The sequence below is a fragment of the Sorex fumeus genome, unplaced genomic scaffold (genome assembly GCF_029834395.1).
Source record: "Sorex fumeus unplaced genomic scaffold, SorFum_2.1 ptg000149l, whole genome shotgun sequence".
NCBI lineage: Eukaryota > Metazoa > Chordata > Mammalia > Eulipotyphla > Soricidae > Sorex > Sorex fumeus.
This window is the reverse complement of record NW_026606206.1, coordinates 2,565,486-2,584,924: the sequence shown is the minus strand read 5'-3', so window position 1 is coordinate 2,584,924 and position 19,439 is coordinate 2,565,486. Positions and strand designations below refer to the sequence as shown.

General features: G+C 39.0%; 1 protein-coding gene and 1 non-coding gene across 2 annotated transcripts in view; both read right to left on the bottom strand.

Annotated features, from left to right (window-relative positions):
- The window catches only part of LOC130016241 (histone-arginine methyltransferase CARM1-like), a 327,432-nt gene that overhangs the window by 156,857 nt on the left and 151,136 nt on the right, over positions 1-19,439 (bottom strand). The gene's annotated exons all lie outside the window — the stretch shown is intronic.
- Positions 7,952-8,055, bottom strand: LOC130016268 (small nucleolar RNA U13). Its single transcript, XR_008791221.1, has one exon. It is a non-coding gene; the product is annotated as a small nucleolar RNA U13 (small nucleolar RNA).

Sequence of the window (19,439 nt, the reverse complement as noted above, 5' to 3'; positions counted from 1 at the left end):
AGCCAGCGGAAAGCAGGGGCCCAGAAAATAAAGAGCTGAGTTTGAGACTGTAATTTTGGAGACAGAAGGGTAGAAAAGGAAGTCCAGAGTAGGAGTCACCTTAAAAAAAGATCCCGAGAGAGATAAAAAAAATTTTTTTCCCTTAATATCGTTTTAATTAGTGGGATAGGTGAGCACTTTGCCCTGGGTTTAAGGTATGCAGACAAAGGATAGGGTATTTGAAAGGATTGGCTTTGGCATATACTAGTCCATCCTTCCGACCTTTCAGACCAGTGATTTCTTTCTTTCGGCCCGTTACTTTATATTTTTACTTGTTTCTATTTTGAGGTTTTGGGGGGTCACAGTGGTACTCAGGGCTTATCTGTGGGTGGCTCTCTGCTCAAGGATCACTTCGGCTGCTGTGCTGGGGGGACATAACTCATGCTGGGGATTGAACTGCCATCGGCCTTGTCCAAGGCAAGTGTCTTCCTCACTGCGTTATCTCTCTGGCCCCAAGGCTGTTCTTCTGACTCTTACCCTCCTTACTATTTTCTTCTTTGTCCCTATGTCACCACTAAAGATGCTTATTTTAGTCCATTCCGGTTGCTATGACTAAATTTCACAGATTGACTTTTAAACCAAAGATAATTCTGGAGACTAAACACCTGAGATCAAGAGGCTAGCATAGTCAGGTTTTAATAAGGGTATTTAGTTATTTATTTATAATTTAGACACAGTGATTTACAGAGTTGTTAATAGTAGAATATTTTCAGGCATACAATGTTGCAACGCCAAATGGAAGTATCAGAAGATCAATCAACAAGTCAATTCATAATGATTAATTGCTATATTATTTTAACCTATGCAAATAAGGAAATTCAAGTCATTTCATACAGCACAGTATACTGCCTATTCTCATTTACATAACTAAGTTTTTATCTCTGGCATCTAAAACATATCGCATTAATTTTTTTTTTTGTACTTGAAGCTTATTGCAATAATCATCTTATCTTCCCCGACATAAATGAGGCTTCCCACCCTCCCCCACCCTTGGCAGGCATAGAGCAAATTTATTTCATGTTGTTTCATCCCCGGAACTTAAAAGAATGACAAATAGAATCACAAGAAAATAAATCAATAAAAGTAAATTTGTCAAGAATGGCCGAGATTAGTACCAGGAATTTTAATCCATGGCTTGGAGGCCAGCCACACATGCTAGGGGAAAAGGGAGCTCAGATAGAGAAGGGAGCACCAAATAAAGGGTGTTGGGAGGATCCTCCCAGGATGGGAGAAGCATGCTGAAAGTAGACTCTAGACCAAACATGATTGCCACTCATTGCCTCTTTTGCAAACCACAACACCCAAAAGGAGAGAGAGAACAAAAGGGAATGCCCTGCCACAGAGGCAGGGTGGCAGTGGGGGATGGGGGGTGAGAGGGATACTGGGATCCGTGGTGGTGGAAAATGGGCACTGATGGAGGGATGGGTAGTTGATCATTGTATAATTGAAACCCAAGCACAAAACTTTGTAAGTCTACAACTGTACCTCATGGTGTCTCATTAATAAAAATTAAAAGAATAAATAAAGATAAAAGCAAAAAAAATTTTGGAATATCAAAATCGCGCAGCCACTACTGCAGCCACATGACATCATATGTTATTCATAATCAGCAATAGAAAACAAATTGTCTACTGTTGCCTTTTCAGCAGATCTGAGTGTTGGGGTAAAATCTCGACTAATAATGGTGGGTCTGGTGTCAAAATATTGAATGTGATCAAAGTAGAGAGAGAGTAATGTGGAAATCATCTGCCCCACAGGTAGGAGGATGGTGTGGGATGGGGGTATACTGGGGTTTTGGTGGTGGAGAATGGGCACTGGTGAAGGTCGGGTGTTTCATTGTATGACCAAAACTTAAACCCAAAAGCTTTGTAACTGCTCTCACAGTGATTCAATAAATAAAATTATAAAAAATGAAAACAAAAAAAGTAAATTTGTGATGATAATTGCTATATATTTTTAATCTTTTGTAATCTAGTAGAGGACAGTGATATACACCATTAGTGAGTACTGTATTCAATACCAAGTGATGGAAAGTTTCTCCTGTCTCCTGCCCTTATCTCTAATAAGGAGCTTTTCTGAATTTATAGACTATCAACTTCTCCCATTGTGTCCTCATATGGTGGCACTCTAACAAGGTGAGAGACTGGGTACACCAATCTCATTGAAAGGGGTGTCATCCTCCTGAGCCAGCTACTTTCCCAAAGTCTTAATTCTAAGTCAAAACAGAAAACCCATTGGGGATGGATTTAACATACGAATTAACACGAACATACCATCTAAGGCCATTTTCATTGGAGAATACAAAATGGAACAGTGCAATAATAAATCACCCTTTCTTCCCCAGTTCTCCAAACCAGGGGTGTAGGGGCCGAGGAATCTTTGACTCCAACAAGCAACTCTGAAGTACAGTTTGGGGGTGGAGGGAGTCTGACCTGCAGGCTTCCAGTTGTTTGAATGACATCACTGAGTAACACCAAGACGACTCCCACAGGAGAGGAAAGAAAGGCCAGCATGAGACCCAAAAGTATGCCCATACTTGCACTTGCACACTCTCTTCTTCAGCTGCTCAACAAAGAAAGATGAGAGAAGGGGCCGGAGCTGCAATAGTGGGTGAGGCAGGTTGCCTTGTACCTTGCTGACCCACGTTCAATCTCTTGCATCACATAAGGTCCCCTGAGCCCTACATATAGGGATGCCTGAGTGGGAGAGTCACTGAGCACTGCTACAGATGCCCCCGAAACAAAACAAAAATAGGGGGGCTGGAGAGATTAGCACAGCGGGTAGGGCGTTTGCCTTGCACATGGCCGACCATGGTTCAATTCCCAGCATCCCATATGGTCCCCTGAGCACCACCAGGAGTAATTCCTGAGTGCAAAGCCAGGAGTAACCCCTGTGCATCGCCGGGTGTGACCCCCCAAAGAAAGCAAAAAAAATAAAGGCAACTTCACATTTATTTATTTAGTGGAGTTCGTGCCCAATTCAATCAGCTAATCAGTGGCTGAATAAATAGCAGTACTCCTACAAAAAAAATTAGGAGGATATGGGTCAGAAGCTGGGTTCTAGAATAAATAAGTTCTTTGGGGGTATTTTCCCCCAAAGTGTAGGGGAAGAAGTATAAAGATGTGGGGGGAAATCAAGTTTCTGGTAAAGTTAAGTCTGTCTGACAGAGCATGAATTATGAGGACACAGAAACTTTTATCAAAGAACACGTGTATCCATGCTGTTTCTGTAGAGGTCGTTTTGGAACTTCCTGTGGATCTATTCTAGCTGATCGTCCTCATATTTTGTCACTTTCACACAAATGCTGATTGACTCTTTTTCCATGCTAGTGCCATGATTATAATTCTTTCCCTCTCATTCTCTTGGTGTAGGTTTTTCTTAGCAAACCATTAGTTTCCATTTTAGAATATTTTTTGACTCCCGGATCAATAAAGGTGACTCAGACACACCATTTTTTGTTGTTCTGTTACTCCTAAGAGACCAGATTGAAGGGATCTGTTTTTATTTGCTTGCGTCTCTTAAATAGCTGCTATTTACACGTGATGCTGTCTGCAGTGCTTTCCACACAGTTTATTTACCAAGATGCGAGCATCTTTCTTTGCTAGGAAAGGGTAATACCTGTCTGACTGCCTCAGCTGTTCTGGCCACATGTCACAAAACTATACTGAATATACAGAACTGACAATATAATAATTGTGGTGAGGTTTAAAAAAAACAATACACTGCACGCAAGATGCGGTTGCAGAACTGCTTCCGAACTATCTTGAGTCATTTACAGACAAATCATTTCGATTCTTGCTATTCCATCAGCTTGAGTTGACCAAATTACGCTCTTTTATGTTGGGCTCCTAAGGAGGAAAGAGCTATCTGCTTTCCTGTAGCCACTAACAAAGAACAGAATACTACTGACCACTTGTCCCTATTCAATTCTCGTTTGCGTGGTTTTATGGTCAGGGTGTTTGCTCCTCTCAATAAATATATGACTCAGGACAGATTGCATTGATTCCTTGTCTCTCCCATCAGGTCAGAGCTGGAGAAAAGAATTGCATTTCGGGGTATCATTCAGGCAGGGTGGATGCAATCCGACAGCTGCAATGCTGATCTTCTCTGTCAGCTGCTTATTCGTTCTCTGCACAACATATGGTAGAATAATTGCCATCTTATCTATTTATTTTTTCCATCTTGCCCAATAGAGGGCATAATCTCTGCGTGATGCAAGAGAGTAAAAGATTTACTCGCCATGAAAATCAGAGTGCTTATCGTAAGTGGCACACAGTAAGCATCCAATCAATATCAAGTGAGAAAGTGAATGAATGCATAAAAGCATTATTTCTTTTTTGTTTCTTTACTTGCCTTCTTCCTTCCTGCCTTCCTTCTGCTTCTTCCTCCCCTCTCCTCCTCCTTTTATAATTTCATCTGCTGACTGGTCCAGTTCTCCCAAGAAATTACCTTAGAATCAGGTGGGGTTTTTTTTTTCTCCTTCGCTGACTAAATTATATTCTAATCAAAGATGTGCAAAATTAACTATTTGGGTTCAGTTGTACTATCTCACCAGAAAGGAATTTAATCACAAAATTTTTATACCTAGGTATCATGGCAGAATCAAATTATCTCTTGGTCTATGGTGTATTTTAACTCAAAACTCAAATACCTGAATGTCAATATTATGAGCTTCTCTTTTTTCTCTTTTTAATATTGAGGGATATATTATTTCCATGAGAACATTTCTACACTCTACCACAACTGTTATAGTTAACTAAATGTTAACTGAATTTTAGGAAATTTTTTTGTTTAGATATGTATTTATACTCCATAGTGAATGATTATATGTTTATGAGTGTGTGTGTGTGTGTGTGTGTGTGTGTGTGTGTCAATCTTGTCTGTCTGCTTGCTTCCAGGAAAGGCATTGTTCTCTCAGATGGTTCGAGTTGAACTGTCATCGTCTCTGTCCTCCCATTGTTCACTGATTTGCTCGACCGGGGCCAATAACATGGTGAGACTTGTTGTTACTTTGTTTGGCATATCGAATACGTGAGGGGTAGCTTGCCAGGCTTTGCTGTGTGAACGAGATACTCTCCATAGCTTGCTGGGATGTCCAAGAGTAGCAGAGAAATTGAAGGCAGAGAAATCAAACTTGGATCGGCCGGGTCGACCGTGTTCAAGGCAAACACCCTACCCGCTGTGCCCAGAGTTGAAGCAAGATAGAAAAATAAAAACACCCCAAAGTTGCAAGCATATTTGCAGAGGACTTGATGCTATATAAAATTTATTATTAAGGATAGCACTTCTGTATAATTCATTCATATTTTTTACTGAGTAAAACAGTAAGATGACACATAGAATGCAGTAGGAGATACACAGATAGCAGTCTTTTGAACCCTTGCATGATTGCATTTATGTAAAAGCTAAAAACAAAGGACAGCCTTAGCAAATTTCAAAGGTAGTTTCTTCCTTTTAGTGTGTCTGTCTCCTCTTTAAAAAAATCTGTCAGAATTCCCTGAAAGCAATTGCTAAATCAATCTCTCATAAATAAAGGTACTCATGGCTCTTAAAAACTGAAAACATTGTTTAGATTATCTTAAAGTCTTATATGTAGCAGTCAATCCTATCATTCACAATCTATGTAATACTTACTTAACATTACTTTTGTCCAAGCAAAAGATTAGTAAAAAGTGCTGGGGAGAGTACGAAAAGTATCTTTCCTGTTACTCATATCATTATATGTCAAGAATCTTATGAAAAACAATCGGACCACAATATATTTTCAGAGTCGATCTTCAATGCATACCTTAAAAGCAAACTAAATGCTGCAATGAGCAATGATGACCTAAATCTTTAACATTAGTTAAATACTGAGTTTCACCACATTGGAAGTTAAGGAGAGTTGGTTCATTTGTTAGGATACTGAGTCATAACTTCTTATTATCTCATTCTTACTTTGGACAAACTGGCAGGCTACCGAATATAACCTGCCCACAGGGCAGAGTCTGGCAAACTCCCCGTGGCGTACCCAATATGCCAAATACCAGTAACAATGAAGGGTCTCATTCTCCTAACCCTGAAAGAGCCTTGAATATGGCACTTTGTAAAAAATCTCAGGGCTAGGACGAAGGAGACGTGACTGGGGCCTGCTCGAGGCAATCGACAAACCATGTTGGAAGTTAAGGAGAGTTGGTTCATTTGTTAGGATATTGAGTCATAACTACCTGTAGAATCCATGTTCAATTGTTCTGATATCCTACTGACCATCAAGGAAAATCCAGGAGTTAATATCTAGTTTCCCATAATCAGAAAGGTCAGGGACAGTGGATAGAAGGATGATCTATTGAACCAGAGCAGAATCAAGAGTCTAAGAAAAGCAGTAAGTAAAAAATCTTCTGTTTTAAAGAGGTAGAAATTCAACTTAAGCTTAAAAACAAAAACTTTATAATCAATAGAACTAAAAAAAGTCAGTATTAAAATATAATTTCCAAGAATGTTTATCTATATCTCTTGCATTTTATATGGATATAGATATAGATATAGATATTAGCTTTATGTTCAAGCAGACAAAATCATCCTTCACCAAAGGATGTACTGGAAAGGTAGTACAGCGGATAGGGAGAGCACTAACAGGAGTGAACCCTGAGCACAGAACCAGAAGTAAGCCCTGAGTACCACTGGGTGTGGTCCCAACCAAAAATCCCTCACCAGAAAAGATGGCCATCCAGATGTCCAAAGATACTTTCTTATCAGCTGAACAAACTTAGCCTTTCCAAACTATTCCAGAAAAACCCCTATATTGAGTTTCATTGAACCAAGATAAATTAAAGGACTAATTAGATTCAGGGTAGGTTGCCTCCAAATATGCCTCATTGGCATATTCATTAATTTGAATCAAAGTCAATTCAGAAATGGCTGTACAAGAAGAACACTGTGAATCTCCCCGTCCTCCTGAAATTGGGAAACACATCTCCCAGGTAAAAACTACCACCCTGACCCAGAAAGTAGAGAGACATCCTATCGCATTGCTTGGAAAATTCAAAGCATACCAGCTTGTGTCAGTAATATTATTTAGCTCTATACTTGTTCATACCCAAGTCTCAGTATTTTTTGTCTTATCAATCCTTCATAAATGGATTGTTTGTCTGAGAAGTATAGCTGTTACAAGCTTTTATCACTTATTAATTCTATTTCTATGATGCCTTTACATATACACAGAATCTGTTTCTCCTCTAAATGTCTTATGCTAATTTAATTACTGAACCAGCAGAAAGAAGCTACAAAGGTAAGAGGTAAACTCTCTTCCCCTCTATCAGATTCAGCAGGAATCAACTGCTATAGTCAGAAATAATTGCCAGTTGGCTGAATTTATGTCAGCCCTATCTCAACGTAAAGGAAAACCAGACTTCTCCTATCAGAAGGGCAGTAGATTAAAGGTAGGCCAAGCCACAATTGACCACTCTTGCGAGAGGTACACTGACATAAGGGGATAAGGGAAAAGGCCGTAAGAAAAATCTATGTGTTCCAAGAAGTGAACCAGAGGAAGATGAGCTATGGAAAACAGACATTAAGCTTCTTGGCTTCTAATGTCCTTGAGCACAGGTTAGCTTAAGCCCAGCTAGCAGGCTGCTGTTGTAAGAGGCACTACAAAGCAATCTAGCATCTCTAGTGGGAATCCCAGGCATTGTCTTAAGTCACCTCTCTTCATGTCCGCACATGTCTGCTCGGCTCCTAGCTCCTTATGTTCTGCTTAAACCACCGAAACTTTATCCTACTTAGTATACTAGAGAAGAATGAGCTGATGCCAAAGGGCCAGTCAGCCCTTCTGAATGAAGAGATCCAAGCAATGCAGTACATGGAGACCAGCTGAAACCTTTAAAGAAGGTTGCTCCTAGTCCTGAAGTATTTGGAGACTTTTTTTTAAAGTTCATATCAGAAGGGTAGTGTGCCAAATGTGTAACAAGATTTAAGGAAGGTACATGCCACGCAAATATGTGAACACTTAATCATTGTGCATGTGAAACGGAAAAGGATCCTGGAGACGTTTTTTAGTGTATATCCTTTACATTGAAAAAGAGTCCTGTTCTGCACTCATTTGTGGAGTATAAAACAACATAACATGAGGCTGCCACCTCAGGATAGTAGATATACGAGATAGGAAGATTGCTCCATAGCTGGAAGCCTGCCTCGTGAGCAAAGGGGAGAAGGCAGCTGGAATAGAGAAGGGATCACTAACAAAGTGATGGCTGGAGGAATCGGTCGGGATGGGAGATGTGTGCAGAAAGTAGATAAAGGACCAAACATGGTAACCTCTCAGGGTCTGTGTTGCGAACCATAATGCCCCGAAGTAGAGAGAGAATATGGGGAATTTTGTCTGCCATGGAGGCAGGGGGAGGGTGGGGAAGGGGGGGGGTATACCGGGGATATTGGTGGTGGGGAATGTACACTGGTAGAGGGATGGGTGTTTGATCATTGTGTGACTGTAACCCAAACATGAAAGCTTACAACTATCTCACGGTGATTTAATAAAATTTAAAAAGAAAGAAAGAAAAAAATAAGAAAGAAAGAAAGAAAGAAAGAAAGAAAGAAAGAAAGAAAGGAGTCCTGTCCTTTTTATTTATTTATTTATTGCTTTTTGTGTTACACCCGCGATGCACAGGGGTTCCTCCTGGCTCTGCACTCAGGAATTACCTCTGGCAGTACTCCAGTACTCAGGGGACCATATGGGATGCTAGGAATCAAACCTGGGTCAACCGAGTGCAAGATAAATGCCCTACCCACTGTGTTCTTGCTCCAGCCCCAAGAGTCCCGTCTTGGCTGATAATTAAGTCATAGCTATGTAAAGAAACGGTCTTAGGGGAGTTGACTAACGTTGGGTCAAGTCAGCAGAGAGAGAAAAAAAATGAGACAGAAAGATGACGACGAGGGAGAATTGCCAAGAAATACCTGGTTCCCTCTGATGGTTCAAAGCATGCTGAGCCTCTGCCTTACATGCACGGAGCATTTTCTTACAGTGACTTTCCATTTTTGACTTCCGCTACTTTGGCTGGGAGGCCTTAAATAGAAATTTCCCCCACTTTACGATAGTGCTGCTATTTTCTGAGTCGCTGGTAGTTTACTCCTGTTTTCTGAGAATACTGCTGAGGGTTGTTCGGTTTGGTTTTATTATTTTAAATTTCATTTTAATTTCAGGGGCCTCCCAAGAAGTGTTCAGGGGACTGGGGACCTGGATCTCTCTGTGAGAGATTCTCTGCCAATAGGGCTGGCGGGTCAATGTGAGGGTCCAAGGACATGGTACTACTCAGGCCTTCCGTTGCCAGGGATGCCATGACAAGGAGGCTCCAGGCTCCTCAGCTGTTCTTAGCAGTGCTCGATGGGGGGCAGGAGGGCATGGTGTACTGGGGCTCCAACGCCAGTTCTGTTTGTTTCTCTCGATACAGACTGCATTTTTCATTTCCTAACAATTTTAAACATTTTTATTTTGAACTCCTTGCAACAGCATTTGAAGCTCACACAAACTTTCTTCCATTCTAGAAGTGAACCCATCTATTTGCAATTGAGCTCATTTTCACAACTATGTTTAATCTACTATTGTGAAGATCATTTCATATTTGCACTACTTAGGATCAATATTAAATTCCACAAATTTTTCTAGTCGTTAGACAGTGACCAGATTTATAGAAAGACAGCTGGTACCTCCGTTCACAAAGTATAGACCTTCTAGAGCACTTAGAAAGTCATAACAGAGAGCCTTGTTTATGTGTGTGACAGCATAAAACATTATGCAATTAATTATCAGGACTTTCCAAGACCTCTGCATGTCTCCCAGTGTAAAAAGCAGCGCAGGTCACTCCCAAACAGATGTTTTAAAGGCCCATTACCAATGTGATTAGATTTACAGATTTTTGTTTTGTTTCATTTTTGGGTTTGGGGCCACACCCCACTTTTCTCAGGATTTATTCTGGGCTCTGCACTCAGGGAGCTCTCCTGGAAGTCTCAGGGGACCTTATGAGGTGCTGGGGATTGAACCCTAGTCAGATGCATTCAAAGCAAGTTTCTTACCCACTGAACTGTCTCTCCGGCCCCAGATTCACATGGTTGTAAGCATGATATTTGACAACTGAAATCATCATTATTATGAAAGCCTATGCCGTACTTCCCAATTCCCCAAACAGTCAACATTGGGTAAGCATTAATATAATCTCACATACAGTTTACAGAATTGAAACAGCAGCCTGTGCTTTCAGTGCATAATACATCAGGACACTTCATTTTGCCAAGTGAATATTTAGTTTAATAGGTAAACATAATACTCTCTCTGGGTTTTCTCTTTACATGTTATCTGTAAATGAATGAGATAAAAATGCACATAAACTCAGTTGAAAAATTCTACACCATTGCAAGACAAAGGGAAGATAGCATTTTATACCTGGAAGGCTTGAGATTTCAAGTCACACTTAAAAAACAAAACAGTTTAGATGACACGTAACATCTTTGCTGGTTTTGCAAAACAATTTTTAAGATCTAGCTTCTTCCCACTCAACGTGGATTTGACAATAATACTACACAGCTGTGCTACTTAATCCTCATCAAGAAATTAATTTTATCTTCATTATTTAGGAAGCAAACTGCATTCATTGTAGTTCTCATGATGTACTTCTCTAATAATTTGATAAATATATGGATATGCATGTGTCTCCTTAACTCAATCTCTTTTGTTTTTCTCTTGTTTTCTCTCTCATACTGATTGTCCATCGATGCTGCACTGGGGTTCAGAATAATTGAGCAGAGTCCCAAAGTCACTTTTTAATTTGGCCATCATGTGTCTTGAAAATAAAATCTCACAGGAAATCTAAAAGATTTCTGGCTGAAATTGAACAGCATTATATTTCTGGGTCTGAATTTCTCTGTAGCAATTAGTGTGAGGGAAGTCACTGCAGCCAACATTTGAATGAATACAAGGTCTTCCATCCACCACTGCTGCTATCATTCTCTGTTATTCACAAGTAGCCTAATTTATGCGTTTCTATGCCCTTCTAGAGCCCTATAGGCATTTGAATCTCTGACCCCAGACTCTCAAAAATCCATTACAAAACAGTGAAATAAGTCTGAAACTTCAAATATCAACCCTTTCACTTCCATGCACAATGAAATCATAAAGACTAAGAAAAATAATGGTGAGAGACACTTTACTAAGGTATCTTTTTAAATGTTTGCTTTATTTTAAAGCTAGAGAAAGTGTTGCATTCCTTGGTAATACGAATATATAAATTTCAAACAACTTGCTTTTATATGAATATAAAACTGTTGGCAGATCCAAATGTGATTCATCTAAAAAGTCAGTTATTATTAGACTGTCTACCACCCATAACATTCCCCTGTAATTAGAGATGATCAAGGGGACTCAGGACTAAGAATTTATAATTTAAAGAGAAATGATTCGGGATGCCCATAAGATGCTCTGCATTATCAAATTTCCCCAACAAATTCACCCAATCATCTACTACTAAGACAAGCAACCAATGGACTTAGCAATAGCTGAACAAATTCCTGGTTGACGGATACCCACTTTTCCGATAGAGAATGGTAGTGGTTAACATGAATCCTAATTCAACAATTAAATTCAAGAACATTGTTATCATTCAATGTTTTCATTACTACAATCAGCAACTGTTTCATATGTGTGAACCTACCTGAAGTTTTAGTTATAATCTAGCTCTAAAACAAGTTTTGACTGTAGAGTTCTTGATACTATGGTAGCACTGTAGAACTGTCCTCCCATTGTTCATCAATTTGTTCGAGCAGGCATCAGTAACGTCTCCATTGTGAGCTACCAAGAGTATCCCACCCGCACGGGATACTCTCGGTAGCTTGCCGGGCTCTCCAAGAGGGGTGGAGGAATCAAACCCAGGTCAGCTGCATGCAAGACAAATGCCCTACCCACTGTGCTATTACTCCAGATGCTACGGTTTGAAGAAGAATCCAAATTTTATTAAATAAGAACCACTTGGAAATTTTTGTTCAGATCTAAACGGTAAGAGAAACTGCTGAATATATTCCTCCTGCCACTACTGTCTTCCTACAGACATTAGTAAATTTGAATATTTACATTTCCTTTTTTTGCTTGGATGCCAGGAAGCTTAGGGTCAAAATCATGGGTACCTGTCATGTAGTGAGTGAGCAGTTAACATTTAAATAATATATATTAAATTTAATTGAATTAATATGATGTATTCAACATCACGATCACGATCATCCTGTTGTTCGTCGATTGCCTCGAGGAGGCACCAGTAATGTCTCCTTCGTCCTAGCCCTGAGATTTTAAAAAGTGCCATATTCAACATAATTTAATTAAGTAAAAAGATATAAATAAAAGTATTGGTTAATTAATATTAATAAATTAAAATACTTAGTTAAAAATAAGAGATCAATAAAAATAAGCTTTCTGTTTTAATTTCATCTTGACGTCAGTCTTCTTTCCTTTCTCTATTTTTCATGATCTTAACATTCATCATACTTTATTCTGTGTGCTAAATATGTAAGGAAACAGCTTCTCGGTGTCAGGAATTAGGCGATGGACGCATAGATGGATGATGGATAGAAAGAGTGATCTAATGATCCCATAATTAGTACACGAAGGTCTAACAAAGACTGGGTAAATCATTCTGCAATTTTCTGCCTCACTTTCCACATAATAACCCACCCTGCTCTGAGCAGCAAATACAAGGACTTTGGAAGCAACAGAGTTGGTCCCATATGTTGAAAGCAGATGGGAGCTACACTGTCTTCACAGTAGCAGCTGCCCAGGAACCAATGCGAAGAGGAGGAGGGTGGGGGAAAGAGCAAGAGGGGAGAGAAATTCAAAAGAGCAATCCGCAGTGAAGCAGAAGAGACACTTCCTGTTACCACTCTCAGCCACGGCTAAGAGCAAATACACAGCTATGCGCGGCTCGATTTAATAACATGTTCATAGTTATGGCCTCACTTAATTGAATTTCCAGCTCCAACAGGTACTGTATTTTACATCGTGATACCGAAGGAAAGATACAAATACAGTTTGCTCAGTGACAAACATGCAAAGTCAATGCCCATTTTGATACCAACGTCTACCTGCCCAAGAGTGGAAAATTCTAAAACCCAGAAAATCATGGATGGGCAATATTCCACATAAGAAGCTATGGGGCCCGAGCGATAGTACAGCGGGTAGGACGTTTGCCTTGCACGCGGCCGCCCCGGGTTCTATCCCCCGCATCTGGCATTCCATATGGTCTCCCCAGCACCACCAGGAGTGATTCCTGAGTACAGAGCCAGGAGTAACCCCTGAGCATCACTCGGTGTCACCCAAAAAAGAAAAAGAGGAGGAGGAGGAGGAGGAGGAGGAGGAGGAGGAGGAGAAGGAGGAGAAGGAGGAGAAGAAGAAGAAGAAGAAGAAGAAGAAGAAGAAGAAGAAGAAGAAGAAGAAGAAGAGGAAGAGGAAGAGGAAGAGGAAGAGGAAGAGGAAGAGGAAGAGGAAGCAGAAGCAGAAGCAGCAGCAGCTGTCTATTAAGTGAAGGTGACTAAAAGAAGAGGGAAAAAAAGAAAATTTATATCACTGTAACATAAATGGCAGGGAAACAGATTCAGAGATTGGCTAGACGTCAAAAAGTTTTTGATTCTATGTATTACAAAGTCATGTTAGCAAAGGGTCTCTGTGGGTATGTAATTATAGAATTTCTTTCTTCGGAGACACTTCTTTGAAGACAACTTATCTATTATTATAGGCTTGCAAAATTTTGCCAAAACACTTTATATAAATTTATAAAAATACTCTAGATGATCTCACTGTTGTTAAAAATAGGTAACATCAATTCCACATTAAGTGATCACAGCAGTAACATCAACTTTAAAGTGACATCATAGCCAAATAAGATGCCCATCATTCATTCCTTCCCTCACACCCAATGATAACAATTTGATATTTAACCACAGATAAATGTGCCTTTACGGACACCATAAGATCCAGAACCACATAGCAAAAGACCCAGAAGGAATCTCACTCACTTGTGTACTTGAAAGTAAAACACAGATTGTGGTCTTTGTTCTGGACCGTGCAGTAGGCCATGAAGTGGGTACCACCCCTTCTAGCAATGGTCAGAAATCTCTGAAAAGAACTTTTCAAAATTACCCATGAATAAGAGAACTTTCTTGTAACTACTCCAGATTTCCAGTGGAGAACTTCCATCATACCAGTGAAGGGGAAAATATAAATTCGGACACATTGAAGTAGGGAGAGGAACAGTTTGACTCTACCTAACTTTCTTCCTCTCCCAAGGAGTACAGCACAGGGTACAGAAAGATATTCTTGACCTGTGATTGGTACTGAGCAGGAATGTGAGTAAGAGTGAATGCCTGACACAAAAGAGCTACTGGGGAGGTCTCACTCAACTCTCCATCACTATGGTCATCCATGCATCTGAGAAACTTCTTCTGTGAATGCCTGACAGTGGCATGGAGAACACACAAAGAAGATTTAGCAGACAAGTAGTGAGCACAGCCAGAGCTGGCACAAACTGATGGCCTTAAGCTTCGAGGGAACTGTCATCACTTGGCAGTAGGGCATCACAGGAAGGAAAGAGACATCCAAATTTGAGATGTCTGCCACAAGAGGGAGCAAGAAACAGAAAGCAGTTGTATCCCCTGATGGAGAGGAATCCAGAGAAAAGTTTCTTTCTCTCCAAGTTAGTAAAAAACTGAAAGTCATCCTGCTTCAAATGTAAGCATAGAACCTCAACATTTAAAAGAAAAATTACATTACCAAAGTATCACAGCAGTTACTAGATGGTCACCAATTATAAAGACATGGAGATTCATGACATACCAAGTAATTCAAGACAGCTGTTCTAAGAAAAGACAGTGAAAGTTGAAGAGATAGTAGAGCAGGAAAAGGGACCACTGAATATGAAGGGAGGAAGGGAGGAAGGTAGAAAGGCAGTCAGACAGGCAGGCAGGCAAGGAGGCAGACCCAGGAAACTAAAAGAAAATCCTAAAAGATAGCACTGCACTGTCTGTAGCAGTCCTCCCATTGTTTATCGATTTGCTCGAGCAGGCACCAATAACGTCTTCATTGTGAGACTTGTTGTTGCTGTACGTCATGGGTGGCTTGCCAGTCTTTGTCTTGCGGGAGATATACTCTCGGTAGCTTGCCGGGCTCTCCGAGAGGGACAGAGGAATCGAACCCGGGTTGGCCGCATGCAAGGCAAACTCCCTACCTGCTGTGCTATGGCTCCAGCCCATCCTAAAAGATAGTTTGATGAATTCAGGAAAGCAATACACACAGAAGGAGAAATTTAACAGTGAGATAGAAATTGCAAAAAGGAATCAAAAAGAATTTCTGGTATTGAGGAATATTACTGGATGCATCTGATGCTAGCGTGCGTGCATTGAAAGTACAGATGGTCATTTTTGTCTTCCTTCGTTGTGGCAGCCTAGTTCGGCCTTGAGATTTTATCGGCCTCTGCTTTCTCATCCTTCTCAGTGCTGCCATGTCGGTGACCATGAACGATCGGTTTGAGGCTCTTCATGTTCCTAGAGTGAACAGACGCCATTGGGCTACACTAGCACGCGACAGGGACAGAGACGTTACTGGCGCCCGCTCGAGCAAATCGCCGATTAACGGGAAGTTAAGTGATTAAGTGAGGAATATTATGAATCAAACGGGTGGGTGGGGTGGGAGATACAGCACAGAGCATCAACCTCAAATGGGTCAAGCGGGGAAAATAAAGAATTTGTGAGTTCAGAGAAACAGGAATAATCCAGAGAAGAAGAAAGGAAAAGATGAAAAAGGATTAAGAACTATATATGACCTGTGGAAAACCATAGATAGACAATTTGCAAATATTGAAGCTCAAAGGCAAAGTGGGGGAAGAAAGCTTATTTAAAGGACTAATGGTTGAGGACCAGTCAAATGTGGAGATGAATTTGATTACCCAAATTTAAGACCAGTTCATAGGTCACCAAACAAATTCACCTTTTAGAGGCCCTCTCTAGGTATAATGAAAGCGAAAACATTCAAAAGCCAGAGAGAATTTTAAAATTAAGTGAAAGAACCTTGTGATTTGCATTGGAGACCCATTAACATACTGTTATGTTTCTCAGCAGGACCATACAGGCCAGGAGAGAGTTGAACAATACATTCAAAGTAGTAAAACAACAACAACAACAAAACAATCAAGAATAATGTACCTGGCAAAAGACATCTTTCAGAAATGAAGTGAGAGACAGACTTTTCTTGACAAAGATGAGCTTAGGAAGCTCATGACAACTAAACCTGCCTAACGGATAGTGAATGGAGTTCCTTAATATGGAAAGAAAAAGATGCTAACTAGTAAGTAACCAACATCAAAGCATACAAAAATATACAACACATTGGTAAAGGTAATATAACAATAAAATAAAAATCAGAAGAATGTCACAATGTAATATGGTGGTATAAAAATCAAAATTATAAGTATCAAAATATAATATTAAAACAATTATAACTACAAAACATTAATGTATATAATTTAGAAGAAGTTACATAAAATGTGGGAGCTAAGGGGTTAAATTTTTGTTTTATTAAAATTAACTTATTATTAGTATAGAATGAATTGCATCGTTATAAAAGATTTTATGTATGTATTAGGCTAAACACAAAGGCAAAACTCGCATATATAAACAAGCTTTACCCAAAAAAAATGAAGAGAATGGAATCAAAGTATACCATTCCAGAAAAAGATTAATTCACGAAGGAAAATATCAGGAAAAAAAAAGAAACAAGAAAACGTCAAAGTCATTGTCAAACAAGACAATGATATTTTTTATCCTGAACTATCATAAACAACTCTAAATATAAATGGATCAAACTCTCTAATAAAAAGGCGCTCAGAGAGCCTGACTGTATTTTATTTTTTGAAATAGACGAAGCAATAAACTGCTTAAAGGACACTCTCTTCAGCTTCAGGCTCAGATAGCCTCAAAACAGGAATATAAAAAAGGCATCCAACAAAAGTACGAAGCAATAGAGAACAGATATAATGGTACTTATATCAGAAAAAATTACTTTAAAAGGCAAAAAGTAATTTTAAAGGCCATTATGTAATGATAAAGGGGTCAATTCACCAAAAAGATAAAACAGTCATAAACACACATAGACTAACAGTGGAGCACCTAAAACGTTTATTAAACAGTTTTGAGAGGAGAAATAGACACCTATACAATTGAGGTAGGGAACTTCTCTATTCTATTACCAACAACGAATGTATTACCCAGACAAATAACAAGGAAGTTGTAGATATAAACTATACTTTGGATCATAAGAAACATACGCTCCATTAAACAACAGCAAAATACATACTTGTCTTACAAGCACATGAAACATTCTCCAGGTAGAAGAAATGATGAATAACAAAACAAACTTTAGCAATTTCAAGAAGATTGAAATCATATCCATACGTGTGTGCATTTTAAAAAAATATCCACAATATAAAATGAGAAACTAATAACAGGAGAAAAGTTGGAAATTTCACAAAACTATGTAAATTATGCAACTCCTACACAACAACAGGTCAAGAAAAAAAATAATACTTGTAGAAAGATGAAAACAGAAATGTAACATACCCAAATCTATGCAATATAGCAAAAATGGCTCAAAGATAAATGGTTATCACAATATACAATTACATAAAAGAAAAATCTGAAAAAGTAAACAACTTCACACCTCAGGGAACTATAAAAGAAAGAAGAAATCAGACTCACACTTAGCAGAAGGATCCCATTAAAATCAGAACAAAAAGTAAGTACACGTTTGAAATCAGAACAATAACATAATATGTCAACAATATTAATAACTGACTTTTTAGAGATCTGCAAAACTGACATTTAATCAAATTATAGTTTAAACAGCAGAAGATTCGAATAAATATAGTAGGCAACCAAAAAGGGGGAACATTGCAACTAATATCACAGGAACATGAATGTTTATGAGAAGACTATTAATTCACCAACAAACTGGAAGAAATAGAAGAAACAAAATTTCCCAGAGTCATGCAAACTTCTAAGCTTCTAAGCTTCTAAGCTTGAATTGAAGAATGAGAAGAAAGATTTGGACAGACCAATAATGAGTAAGGTGGCTGAATCAGCGAATTAAAAAAAAATAATCATTCAAAACCTACCCTTACAACAACAATAACAAAAAGCTCATGGCCAGATGGTTTCTCTGGTAAGCTCTACTAAATATTTAAAGAATGATTAATGCCTTCTCAAACTCTTCCAAAATATTAGGGGAAAGGAACACAAATTCTTTTTATGAAGTCATCATCCTGCTACCGATGACAGAAAAGGACACAAGAAAAGAAAACTACAGGGTATGATTGTCAATGAATATTGATGCAAAATTTCTCAAGAAAATAGTTCTAAAAAATTCAACAGTGCATTAAAATTTTTACCCCTGGGAAACAAGGGTAGTTCAATATATAAAAATCAATAAATGTGATATTAGATATAAATAGGAAAGAACTACAACAGTCATGACTACCTCAAATGCAAAAGAGTTATCTTACAAAATTTTTAAATGTCTCATGATAAAAACTCTGCAAAATGGAAATATTAAAAACCATAACTCAGTGATGGGCAAGAGAAAATACAGTTTGGCTTGCATGAGGACTTCCTGGGTTCAATCCCTGGGCCCTACCAGGAGTGATGTCTGAAAACAAAGCCATGAGTAAGTTGGATATGGCCCCAAAATAAAATAAAATAAAAAACATAACCTAATGTGTTTGGGTAAGTTATAGTCACACAATTTTCTTGAATGTTTTCATAAACTTTAAAAAGTATTTCTAGGTTGTGGATGTGGTGTTGGAACGATGCATGCATGAAACTATCATTAACAGTATCTTTAATGTTACCTCAATTAAAAATAGAATTAAAAAAGTAAAGAATAGGGGCTGGAGCAATAGCACAGCGGGTAGGGTGTTTGCCTTGCACGCAGCCAACATGGCTGACCCGGGTTCGATTCCCAGCATCCCATATGGTCCCCCGAGCACTGCCAGGAGCAATTCCTGAATGCATGAGCCAGGAGTAACCCCTGAGCATCGCCGGGTGTGACCCAAAAAAAGAAAAAAAAACTAAAGAATAAAATAAAATGAGGTTTTAAAAAAATAATAATAAAGGCCATATATGTGAATCCTACAACCAATGTCACAGAAAAAAATAAAGAGGAAAAAAAAGGAAAGAAAGAGAAAGAAAAGGAATATGAACTGGATATGAAGAAGTAAACATGTCTTTGCAGATGATCTGATCTTACTGTTCTAAAGACAGCAACAAGGTACATCAGGTAAGGTGCTTGTTTTGCACATGGCTGACCAGGGTTTGATCCCAGGCACCACAAATGGTCCTCTGAGCCC